The sequence below is a fragment of the Vulpes vulpes genome, chromosome 15 (genome assembly GCF_048418805.1).
Source record: "Vulpes vulpes isolate BD-2025 chromosome 15, VulVul3, whole genome shotgun sequence".
NCBI classification, from domain to species: Eukaryota; Metazoa; Chordata; class Mammalia; order Carnivora; family Canidae; genus Vulpes; species Vulpes vulpes.
Genome location: NC_132794.1, coordinates 98,877,534 through 98,889,661, shown reverse-complemented (window position 1 = coordinate 98,889,661; position 12,128 = coordinate 98,877,534). Strand labels below are relative to the sequence as shown.

Genomic DNA, 12,128 nt, shown 5'->3' with positions numbered 1-12,128 from the left:
TCCCACTGTGTGTCACAGGAGTCCAGCCAAAAGCTGGGCTCCAAAGAAGAAACATCAGTTCCTTCTAGGATTGCATAACGAAGCAAAGTAATGATTAGACTTTTTTTTTTCTCTATCTCTTTACACACACACACACACACACACACACACACACACACACACACACAATAGCTTTCTGCTTCAGCTCAAACTATAATCTATTAGACTGATTCTGCTATCATAGGATTGTTTTTCTAAAATGACTGCAAATGTTTTAGACAAAGCTGTTCAACATCCTGTAGACAGCAGTATCCTGTATATTTCTAACTATAGAGAATTTCCTTAGTCGTAAATGTCACAATGGATGGAGTAACTTGACAAAGGAGATATCAGGATGTGTCATCAAAACATAGTGTGACCATTCTCAAAGATTAGGGTCAGACATGCAACAGATTAAGTCATAATATATGAGGTACAATAATTGTAACAGATTTTTATTAACGAGGCAAAAATTAAGGCTCAATTAGTCTAACCACCACGACTTTATTTTATTTAGAATCTGATTAGTGCGACATTGATGTCACTAGCAGATCCACACACATAAGATTGGACCTCCACAGTAATTGACGCTGTCCTAACAACACATTAAAACCTTTTTAAATACTTAACATATACCTTGTTTTTATCTATTTTCAGACTCAAAATTTGAAGAACTTTTTCTGCCCAGTTCCTCTTACCAGTGGATACTAGAAAATTCTAACAATGGAAGAAATAAGAGTTATCATTTTGATAGATTCCAGTGAGACGGTCTCTGTCATTTAGATACTCACCCTGCTTAATGCTGTGCTTGGTTCCTAGATGGTCCTCAATACATTTTGCTAAACTGAATCATATCTCAACCAACTGATACAAAAATTAACACAGAAAACAGGTCATAATAATGCAGCATTGCTTTGATAATAAGTTACATTTTAGGTTTTAGAGAAGCATACTTATTCAAGGTATATCAAGTTTTCTAACAAGAAGCTAGGCTAAACCAGCAGATGAACACACAGAGACTCCCCTACCTCCAGGCTGAGAAAGTATCTTTTTATCTTCTTGTTATTATACAAATCAAACAACGAAGTGCTTTACCATTTTGCTTTCAGGACAGCTGTGCTTTGACAGAACTGCAAAAAAAATCTGGGAAACAGGAGATCCTAAACATCTTATGTGTGATGCAGCAAAAATTCCTGCCTCTGTTACTTTATAACTTTACTGTGTAACTTGATAACTTTGCTGGCAGGATAATAGTGTATAGTTCACCTCTAAGCTGCTTCCTCAGCACCAAATCAGACAACTTTAGCTATGTCAAGCAATATCAGTTTTAGCATTCAATGAAACAAGGAGATGGATTAGAGGACTAGAATATGAAAACAATTTAAACAAGGGGGCTGATGCCAAGTTTCAAAGCCCTGAGGATTAGCCTTGAATGGCTGGATTCATCGAAAATTACAAGGATCCATTTTAAAAACAAACATCACCTCACTCAGAATCTTCTCAAGTATTCAAGCTTGATAAAAGGATCTGCTCTTTTCTGGAATGGGTTGTATACTTTTGAAACAGACTTTTTAGAAAAGGAGAGTTTATATAAATTATAACATTCAACTTATCTTTTTTACATTCTTATACTTTAAAATAGATTAGCCCATATGGTAGGTCAAATAAATTACACATCACACAATATACACAAAAGATGTTTTCAATTTAAACAACAGAAACTTAATATAAATTGGGTTATATAGCTTAAATCAATACTCCTACAAAAATACAGGTAAATACTACAGTTGGAACAGGTATTAAAACTCCTCTATTTTAACCTCTCATTTTATAAAGGGCAAAACTAAGGACTAAGGAGGCTAAATGAATTGCCCACAATCTTACACTCAAGTTACCAGACTTTGAACCCAATGTTAATTTCATTAATCTGCTGAAAAATGGGCAGCCCCGGTGGTTCAGCTGTTTAGCACCGCCTTCAGCCCAGGGCGTGATCCTGGAGACCCGGGATCGAGTCCCACTTAGGGCTCCCTGCATGGAGCCTGCTTCTCCCTCTGCCTGTGTCTCTGCCTCCCTCTCTCTCTCTCTGTGTGTCTCTCATGAATAAATAAATATAATCTTTAAAAAAAAATCTGCTGAAAAATGACTCCCAGGGCAGTTCTTACCCACTCATGAATGGCTGGGACAGTGGGGCCTACCCTTGGTGTTCTAGCCAGAGAAGTAGTTGGTAAGGGGTTTTTCTATTTCTGCACAGCACTATCATCATTTCAGCACTTGGGTTCTACTCCAATTAGGATGTAGGAGGACTGATTAAGTATATCTGATAAGGGAGAAAGGGAACAATTTGGAGATAATCTAGATATCTATCAATGGATGAATGAATAAATTCATTCATTCATCCATACAATGAAGTATACACCCATTAAAAAGAATGAGGTAGGGCAGCTCGGGTGGCTCAGCAGTTTAGTGCCACCTTCAGTTCAGGTTATGATCCTGGAGACCCAGGATCGAGTCTCATGTCAGGCTCCCTGCATGGAGCCTGTTTCTCCCCATGCCTGTGTCTCTGCCTCTCTCTTTGCCTCTCTCTTTCTCTCATGAATAAATAAGATTTTTTAAAAAAATGAGGTAGATACATGATGGTGTGCATAGTATTAATTTGGTTTAAAAAAAAAAAAAAGATGTGCACTTACTCACAGAAGTTCTCTGGAAAAATAGAGAAGAAATTCCCTTCTAGGGAGTAGGGCTCAGAGATTAGAGTTGCAAAGAGACGCTGTCATATGCCTTGTACACTAGAATAAACAGGAGAGGATTTAAGGGCAGCCATATAGAGCTACATAGACCTTGGTGAAAAAAATTCACTCCGTTTTCTTTATATTACATAATTATTACAAGAAAAAAATATGATGATGATCAGAGAAGGGGGCAGAGAGAGAGGGAGAGAGAATCTTTAGCAGGCTCGATGCCCAGTGCGTGAGTCCAACATGGGGTTTGATCTCACAACCCTGAGATCATGACCTGAGCTGAAATCAAGAGGCAGACACTTAACCTACTGAGCCCCCTAGGTGTCCAGATTATTTTTTAATAATATTTTAAAAAATAAGTAATAAGAGTATTAGTGTAGGTATTAACTATTGACATTCTACAAAAGTTCCAAATAAAATTTATTCAGAAAATTTCCCAATTTCAATATTTAACAATGAAGTGGTTGGTAAGCTTTGCTCTGGAGCAACTATAAAAAAGTCTAAGTGTATTCTCCTGGAGTCAAAGGGTCAGTAGAGATCTTCTAGCTCAGTAAATTGAAACCAACATTTTAAAAATGAAACAGAACAAAAAATAGAATGTTTTCTGTGTTGTAAGGAAAAACTTACTTCAGAAATTAAGTGGTGTGTTATGTGGTTTGTGTACTGGGTCAGGATGCAAAACACAACCTGAAAATTTATTTCCTTGTTGAGGTAATGATTAGAGAATTCTATTGCTCAGAATAGAATCAAAATATAAATTTCCAAATTTTCTGATATACACAATTTATTGAAAGTAAAGCTTTAGTTTTCACATCATTTATATGAATGATTCTGGATTACTATCCAAACATTTTTTTCCCTCAATTCCAGTACATTGCCTTTAGCATTTTGGGGATGTCTTTACAAAGAGAATTAGAGTATTCTCAGCTGAAAAAGGTCTTAGAGAACTAACACAAATTCCCAAGTTTACAAGTGAAGAAACCAGTGTCCAAAGTAATAGCCATTTAATTCCTGGTCTAGTGCTTTTATTTGATACCAAGCTTCTACCTTATTCTTACATCCTTGTGATGTTAGAAAATGGCTAAACAGTTACTACCAAGTTTCAAAGAGGAAGCTGAAGCAAGGAAATGCTCACAAGTCTGAGTCCAAAAAGGATGACACAATGTCACCCCAGCAAACTTTACAAAAATCTGCCATTTTCAACATTCAGCTTTGATTTCAACTGAAGTGAGTGGTTCAACTTGCTTGTACTGAATGGGTGTGTCTATCCCACAAGGGTACACGATGAACATGCACAAGAGGAAGACAACACTCAGTACAGAAAAGATCATAGAGCACAGCCTCTCTCTCAACATGCCTACTTTAGTCAAGCATGAACACTTCACAGGCATTGAAAACCTAGCTACAAATGAAGCTCCATTATGTGAGGGGGGGAAAGATCCATTTGCAAAGAAAAAATTGCCAAGTGTGGACCTCATTCAATAATGCAATTCTCCTATAGTTCAACTTACCACTCACGTCACAAACTCTAGAAAGAACACAGAGGCACAGACAAGGCATGGAACAGAACTTTGGGCTGCAGCCTTCCCCAACTCTTCTGACAAATACCCAACAGCAGGAAGACAAAGCATCATTATAACAGAAATAAAGGCTCTTTAGATGCTGCCTTTTTTTAATTCAATGAACCCACTCTTACACACAAAGTTCATGCCACGATGTCTCGAAATACAGTATTACCAGATTATGCTGTTAATGGGTCCAATAAATTCAGTGCAAAACACTACTTCAAGCATTTTTATGTTAACTAATTAGCACATTGGGAAACTACTAGTATTTTCCTTAAACAGTCATTGTCACCCCCCCAAACAATTAAAAACAACAAGAGTTCAGTAAACAGTTTAAGGAACAACAAAAAAAAGCAAATAAGTGAACAGGAAAAAATTTAGTTGAGTGATAAAGCTATAGGCTCCTTCCCAAGAACACTGCACATTACTAGCAGCTAGCACAAAACTGGCCATCTATCTTATCGTGCTTCCCCCTAAGCTGTGCATTATCAGTTTTACAATAGACAAGCCATTACTTACAAAAATATTTGAAGCTGCTGTACATTTCTTAAGCTGGTTTTTGTGTGGCAATTCTGATGCAATGCCGCCCTAAAAATGAACTTTGTTTTAAACAGTGAGATATCCACACTCGGTGCGGTTACAGCAAGGGTGGAGCCCACTGGGGGAAACAACACACCCAAGCAGACCTCAGTGACAGCAAACTGCACGTTAATACTGCCACAACACTTTTCTGGGCTTCAGAGTCAAAACTAATTGGTTAATCCTCTTCAAAGAAACGAGGGGGGGGGGGTGGAGAGGAGACGGTGTTCATGTTTGTAGATCTGCTTTCCTGCTATGAAATAAAATATAAACTCATTTCTTTTTTCTTAAGAAAGTAAAGATAAAATGCAAGGTAGAACACACAGCTCAACCAGCAGAATGTGAGGTGGAAGTGGACGACTATAAAGGAAGTCCAACCATGCCAACTTCTAAGTTTAGCAACAGCAGCTTCTGTATATCTCAAGGTGTTGGCAACACCGTTCCCTTTAGAACTTTACTTTTGGCGTATTTGGCCAAAACAGGGGACCCAATCATGAACTTAAGCATTACCTACCTTTCTCTATCTATCTCTAGTTCTCCTGGTAATGCAGAAACAATAAAAGCACTTCTTATCAACTAACTAGCAAGAGTTGCCTTAAAAAAAGGGGGATTTGATTTGTAAATTTGTTTTCATAGACTATTAAAATACATAAAAGGGAGATTTTGATGAAAATTACTAATATGCATACCAGACCTTAAAAAAATTTTTATAATCACCTACTTTCAAATAATTTCCTAAGTTTTGATTTTTAATTTTTTCCTGATATATTTCCAAATAAGATATTCTGTAAGATGTATACATACTGCCTAAAAAACTTAGTATCTAAAATAATTTATCAGTTATTGAAACTGTCACCAAACATCTGGTTATTGTTCAAAGTGATTTTAATCAATACTACTTCCTGTATATGCACATTCAGACACAGCCAACAGTTACTTGTAACTGAACTCCTGTAACTCATGGCATGAAAAATAGGGTTTTCAGTAAAATACCCATGCATAAAAAAAAAAAAAAAGCTTTGTAATCTTTACATTGAATTTAAAACAAAGAAATGGCTTTTGGAAAAGAGCAGGAAAATATTATTTTTAATGATACATGTTGTCACATTACCCTCTGCCAAATGCTACTTCCTCACAGTGGAAAAATAAATCAGTTTGGGGTCTGAACATTTCCATTTTCTGCTCCCCTGCCACTATTTTCAGAGGTGGCCAGAACAGCTTCTTTTAGGATCCTCAGAAAGGGGTGCATACTGCCCAATCTAGCCTTTTGTTGAATTATAAGGTCACTTTTACCATAAATTAACCCACTCAAGCTTGCTTTAATTATTTTTCAACCATATATATAATTATGACTCTCCTGCCATCCCTTGCTCTTCTCCAGCTCACTTAAAACTGAACTTAAAGGTAGCAGTTAGATATTCTGAAGAATTCCATTTTGATACTTTTTGGATTTGCACTGCTGGAAATGTCTGTTTTCAAGTCAAACTTCACTTTCACAGCTGCAAAGGAAATGACAAGAGAAGAAAAACACAGCCAATATATATCAGCAATTAATTCCATCCACAACTGCCCAGCTGTTTGTGCATGGAAGAATCAGTCTGTTTCCTTTTGGGGCCTTCACCACTGAAAATTGATACTGCACATTCAGAGACACAAGCTGTTTGTAACATGTCAGGAATGTGCACAAGATCACACAGAGTTGAAAAGACCAAATGAAATCCAGATCTAGTTTTCTTGGGACTCGCCAGTATTATTTCATAGCTGAAAAATAAAAAAATAAAAAACACCCCAATCACACAGAGAGCAAGATACATGAAAAAATACTCTCCCTTCTGAATATGGTCCTTCCAATAAAGAGGAAAATCTGCCAATGACATCAGATTTAGTATCAAGAATAGACACTCTGACTTACTGGCATAGACAAGGTGTGACATTCTTAGGAGTCCACGTGCCCCCAGTATGTTAAATCCAGCCAATACTTTTTGGACTACACAGTTGCTTGCCCAATGTGTAGTTAGTCCCTTTAAAAAAAATACCCTTATAAATGTGAAAATTGTTGAGAACCAAGGCTTTCACCACAGTCATGTAGAAAAGCAAGTTTTTCTTGGTTAGTTTCTTGGCACTCACATATACCTGCATGTTTCAGGGATTCATGTAAATTTACTGATCCAATCTCCTAGGGTAATTCTCAAGCAATCAAATTTTTCCTTCCCTCTCCTTATCAGTTTTGTGGATTTTAGATAAAAACACTGTCTATTGAGTGCCAGAGGCTTACCAATTATAGTACAAGCTCCTTGCAAGCTCCTTTGTTATATTTCCAAACACACACTATTGTAAAATGGTGTGTATTTTCAGTATGTAAAGTGACTTGTAAAAAATTTATGAAAGTTAGAAAATAAGATGACTTTTTAGAATAAAATAATTCAAAACATATTTTAGCTATCTTACTGGGTTTTTATATGAAATTAGGTATCCCTATGACTGAACTCACTGTTCTAAGGACTCTCCCCTCCGCTTTTGCTGCATAAGAGTTCATGCACTCTTCATTCCCATACATTCTCAAACACAACTTGAATGAGACACTCATTTGGGGCACCACCAGGGCTTGGGGCTTAACAGATGAAGAGAAGATAAACACTCTGCTTCAAATATGAGATGGACGTTCCATAAGCTTCAGAATGAAGATGCTCTCAAGTGCCAGAAGTCAAACTAGCACAATGAGAAGCCGTCTCCAACTAAAGTGCTGGGAAAGCACGAAGTGTCATTTGTTAAGGAAACACAAGGCATCTCAAACTTGCTGTTGACTGAAAACAAAGCACGAAACCAAAAAAAGAGCTTTTCTCTTAACAAACCCACCAGATCAAGGATATTTCTAGGGTAGGAGAAGGGGGGTGGGAAAAGTTTAATCTTTAGCTGATGGAGACATTAAATTCTGGAAATACTGGTATAACTATTAGTGACTCAAAGAGACACAGAGATGAGCTTTGCTTGGCAAGCTTCAGCTCTATGGGACATTCAGACTAACTTGAAATGTCTATGGGAAGGGGACACCTGGGTGGCTCAGTGGTTGAGCATGTCTTTGGCTCAGGGCATGATCCCCTTCTGGGGACTGAGTCCCACATCAGGCTCCCCACAGGAAGCCTGCTTCTCCCTCTGCCTATGTCTCTGCCTCTCATGAATAAATAAATAAAATCTTTTAAAAAAATGTCTATGGGAAGGAACTTTCCCATCTAGAGGAATGGCTCATCAGCAAGGAGCCTGCTTGGGATTCTCTCACTCCTTTCTCCCTTTGCCACTCTCCCTGCACTCTCCTCTCTTGCTTGTTCTCTAAAATAAATCACTTTTTAAAGGTTATTTTAAACAACTCTAAATAGTTATGCCTTTGCAACCTATGCATTAGAACATTCCCCACTACATCAAATAACCTGATTGCACAAAGTGATCAGGCATGAATGAAACAGATGGAAGAAGCCTATGAGGAAATTTTTTTAAAGATTCATTCATTCATTCATTCATTCAGAGGGAGAGAGAGAGAGGCAGAGACACAGGCAGAGGGAGAGCAGGCTCCATGCAGGGAGCCCAACACGGGACTCAATCCCGGGCCTCCAGGATCACACCCCGGGCCGCAGGCGGCGCCAAACTGCTGAGCCATCTGGGCTGCCCCTACAAGGAAATAATAAAGTTAAAAGAAAGTGTACACTCATCTGCTCCAACTACTCCCCTTCTTAGGTGAAAGAAACAAAACTTCTAAAGTTTTAGCTGCCTGTACCAGTCAGCCAGTTGGTCAGTAATGTCTTGGTTAGGCATAGTACAAGGTTCTCAGGCAGCAGCTCTACATTTGGCTTTAGTATGAAGAGAACTTAGAAGCTTGGGAGAGAATGCTGGCTCAGAGGATGAGGTCTGCCACTTACAGGCTATATACAACTTAAGCAAGTTTCTTGGTTTTGTTTTTTTAAACTCCTTTGAATATTAGTCTTCCCCTACGTATAACAAGGAAAATCTTAATTCATAAAAGTTGTATGGCTGGGCGATGGGGGGTGAATGGGTGACGGGCACTGAGGGGGGCACTTGACGGGATGAGCACTGGGTGTTATTCTGTATGTTGGCAAATTGAACACCAATAAAAAATAAATTTATTATAAGAAAAAAAAGTTGTATGGCTTAAAAGAGATAACCTTTGTAAAGCGCCCGGCATGTAGTAAGTAATCAAAAGAAAGAAATATAAGAAGTAGAAGCAAAATCTACTTCCAGGGGCAGTTCAAGTATATGCCCATTCACGTACTGCTTCTAAGCTTTTGTGCTACCCCTACGTTTGCTCTCATTTTACATACGCAAAGAAAAAATAGCAAATAAAGCATTACTCTTTATTCCCTACCAAGGGAAGCAATTTTTTAGATCTGGGGGGGGAAAAAAGGCTACTTGTTTCCTCTTTACCTTCCTACTATGACAGAACTGGAGTGGTAGGGGGAGGGAGGCACAGATTTTCTACTTTGTAGTGACTACTTCTACCTTAATACACTTATATCTTTACCAGTCTTTGTATAAAGAGCTCCCTTTGCCTGGTGTCATCTTTCTTTTAACCATGAAGTGAGAATTCAAGGCCCAGTTAAAATCTAACCTACTTTACTGGTCTACTCATAACAAAATTAAAGCTTTTTCATCCTGTGTTTCCATAATGCTTTAAATAACAGCATTATAGAACTCACCAGATGGCTGCTTCCATGAGTTTCCCTTACTTAAACGGGAGCATCTTTGTATTCTAATACCTAGCACATGGAAACCATCCATAAGTGTCTGCTGAATGGATATGCCTGGATAATGGGTACTCAGTTATGATCAAAGTAGCTAAAAAACACTGAGTCTGAACATTCACCAAAAAGAAAAGCAAAGTGCTAGAAAAGTAGGGAGCAGGGAGATGACCACAGGGTGTGAAATTAAATAGATTCAAAGTCAACTGTGTGCAAACTCTTGTGTTCCTGGAGAAATGATTGCTGAGCAGTTAAGGTACCACTAGAAGAATTCAGACTGCCATGTGCTTTAAATACTTATCCTGTGTACCACCCACAACAACTCTCCTAGGCAGTACTATCAGGCTTCTTTTATATAAGAGAATATGGAGACTCAAAAAGGTTAAGCACATAAGGTAACATAACTTATGGCAATGGAGATAAAGTAGAGAAATGATTTTTCATTACAAGTGATTTTCATAATAGACCAATTTTACAGAGTATGAAGAGGCTCTGGGTTTAAGAGAATCCAGATAGTGGAGGGGCAACCAAATAGCAAAAGAGATTCAGCTGAGGGAGCAAAACTCAAAGGGAGAGAAAAGGCATGGCCAAAAAAAAAAAAAAAAAACCGCACAAAACAAAAAACCAAAGCTGAGACAATTAAGAAGAGTGTGAGTTTTATGTAGGACTCATCTCCATCGAAGAGTCGGCCCCGCTGGAGTTATGAAACCTAAGTTGGAGATGGCCCTAGAACCATAGCAGTGCTAAATCATACCTTTTACTCTTATGGCTCCTCCCTTCCCAAACCAACTGTTCTCAGAAATAATAAAGACAACATGGATAACTACTTGATAAAAATGCCAATCATGGTGTTCACGCTTCAGAAATTAATGAGACCCTTGCCAAGTTGGTGAAACTCAACTCTTGTCTATAGGTTATCTGGCTGTATCCTGTAATTTCCCATTTAGGAAAACACTGGGTTTTGCCTCCCTTGCAAAGATGAATTTGTGAAGGAAAGCCTCCACGTTGAAGTTCAAAGCCTCAAGTGCCACAGCCCTCTGGCTTAGCTCCAACATAGCACTCATTACAGTGGCTCACAATTTTCTGTTTGCTGGTGTAGCTCTTACACATGCTATGAGCAACTGGAAGGCAGGGCTGCTCAGCACCTAGCACAGGGCAAGCTCAAAAAACATATGGAGCCTATTTAATATCTGATAGATGGTTTTTTGTAAATGAGGTAATCCAGGATTTAAAGATGAAGCAGTTACAGGAAAGGCAAGAATGGGAATAAGTGGGGACACCTGGGTGGCTCAGTGGTTGAATACTGCCTTTGGCTCAGGGCGTGATCCCAGGGTCCTGAGATCGAGTCTCACCATCAGGCTCCCTGCCTGCTTCTCCCTCTGCCTGTGTCTCTGCCTCTCTCTGTGTCTCCCATGAATAAATTTTTAAAAATCTTAAAAAAAAAAAAAAAGAATGGGAATAAGTGAAATATATAGTAAATGTTCAAAATTAGGTTTTTTTTTTTGCTGGATAAAAAATGCATACTATATAACCTATAATAATTGGCAAGTTAAGCTTAATAAAGCTGAAGTAGAAATTCAGTAAATCATTAGGTCTAAAGATTGGGCATGATCCCCATTTAAAACAAAAATTAACCAAACTAGTGAGCTTGTATTCTATCTGAAAATTGCCAAACTTGGAGTGGAAAAACAGTTATGTGGCTTTGACTCTCCCATGGCATAATACTTTCAAAAATAATGCATTTTATTAATAACCTCTTAGAAAAAGACAAAGACTACATGGGGGGGAAGTGAAGAGTAAATATTTATGTGCTATTAAAAAACCTTCATTCACAAATAATTTCTGCTTTAGAGAAAAGTGCAAAAAAAACGGAACAGAAAACACATATATGTAAATATACTATGGCCATTTGACACAGCAAACATTCATGATAAATGCAGTTTTTTTTTAAATATTTTATTTAGGGATCCCTGGGTGGCGCAGCGGTTTGGCACCTGCCTTTGGCCCAGGGCACGATCCTGGAGACCCGGGATCGAATCCGACGTCGGGCTCCCGGTGCATGGAGCCTGTTTCTCCCTCTGCCTATGTCTCTGCCTCTCTCTCTCTGTGTGTGTGTGACTATCATAAATAAATAAAAATTTAAAAAAATATATTTTATTTATTTGAGAGAGAAGGGATAGGGAGAGGCAGACCCCCCACTGAGCGAGGAGCCCAATGCAAGGCTTGATCCCAGGATCCCAGGATGATGACCTGAGCTAAAGGCAGATGCTTTACCAACTGAGCCACCCAAGTGCCCCTGCAATTTCTTGTTAAAAATATTACTGTTGCTTTGATTTGCTCCATCCAAGGGTGTGGGACTAATGTAGGCATTTTTTAATTGTTGCTCTTTCTAAACATGAAAAAAATATCTTTAGTTGGAAAAATGTCTCACATTTCAAATAATTTACCCAATTTAAAAAAAAGCCACCTTTTTTAATCTT

General features: G+C 38.2%; 1 protein-coding gene across 20 annotated transcripts in view; it reads right to left on the bottom strand.

Moving 5' to 3' along the window:
- The window catches only part of ADD3 (adducin 3), a 121,349-nt gene that overhangs the window by 46,627 nt on the left and 62,594 nt on the right, over window positions 1-12,128 (bottom strand). The window contains exon 1 of one of the 20 annotated variants that reach the window (XM_072739979.1): window positions 4,841-5,045. The exons of 14 other annotated variants lie outside the window; for them this stretch is intronic. The gene's annotated coding sequence lies outside the window, so the exon portion shown is untranslated. Of the gene's footprint in view, window positions 1-1,046; window positions 1,194-4,840; window positions 5,046-12,128 lie in introns of those variants that run through there. 5 more of the 20 variants (XM_072739986.1, XM_072739977.1, XM_072739978.1 and 2 more) reach the window with 5 other exon arrangements.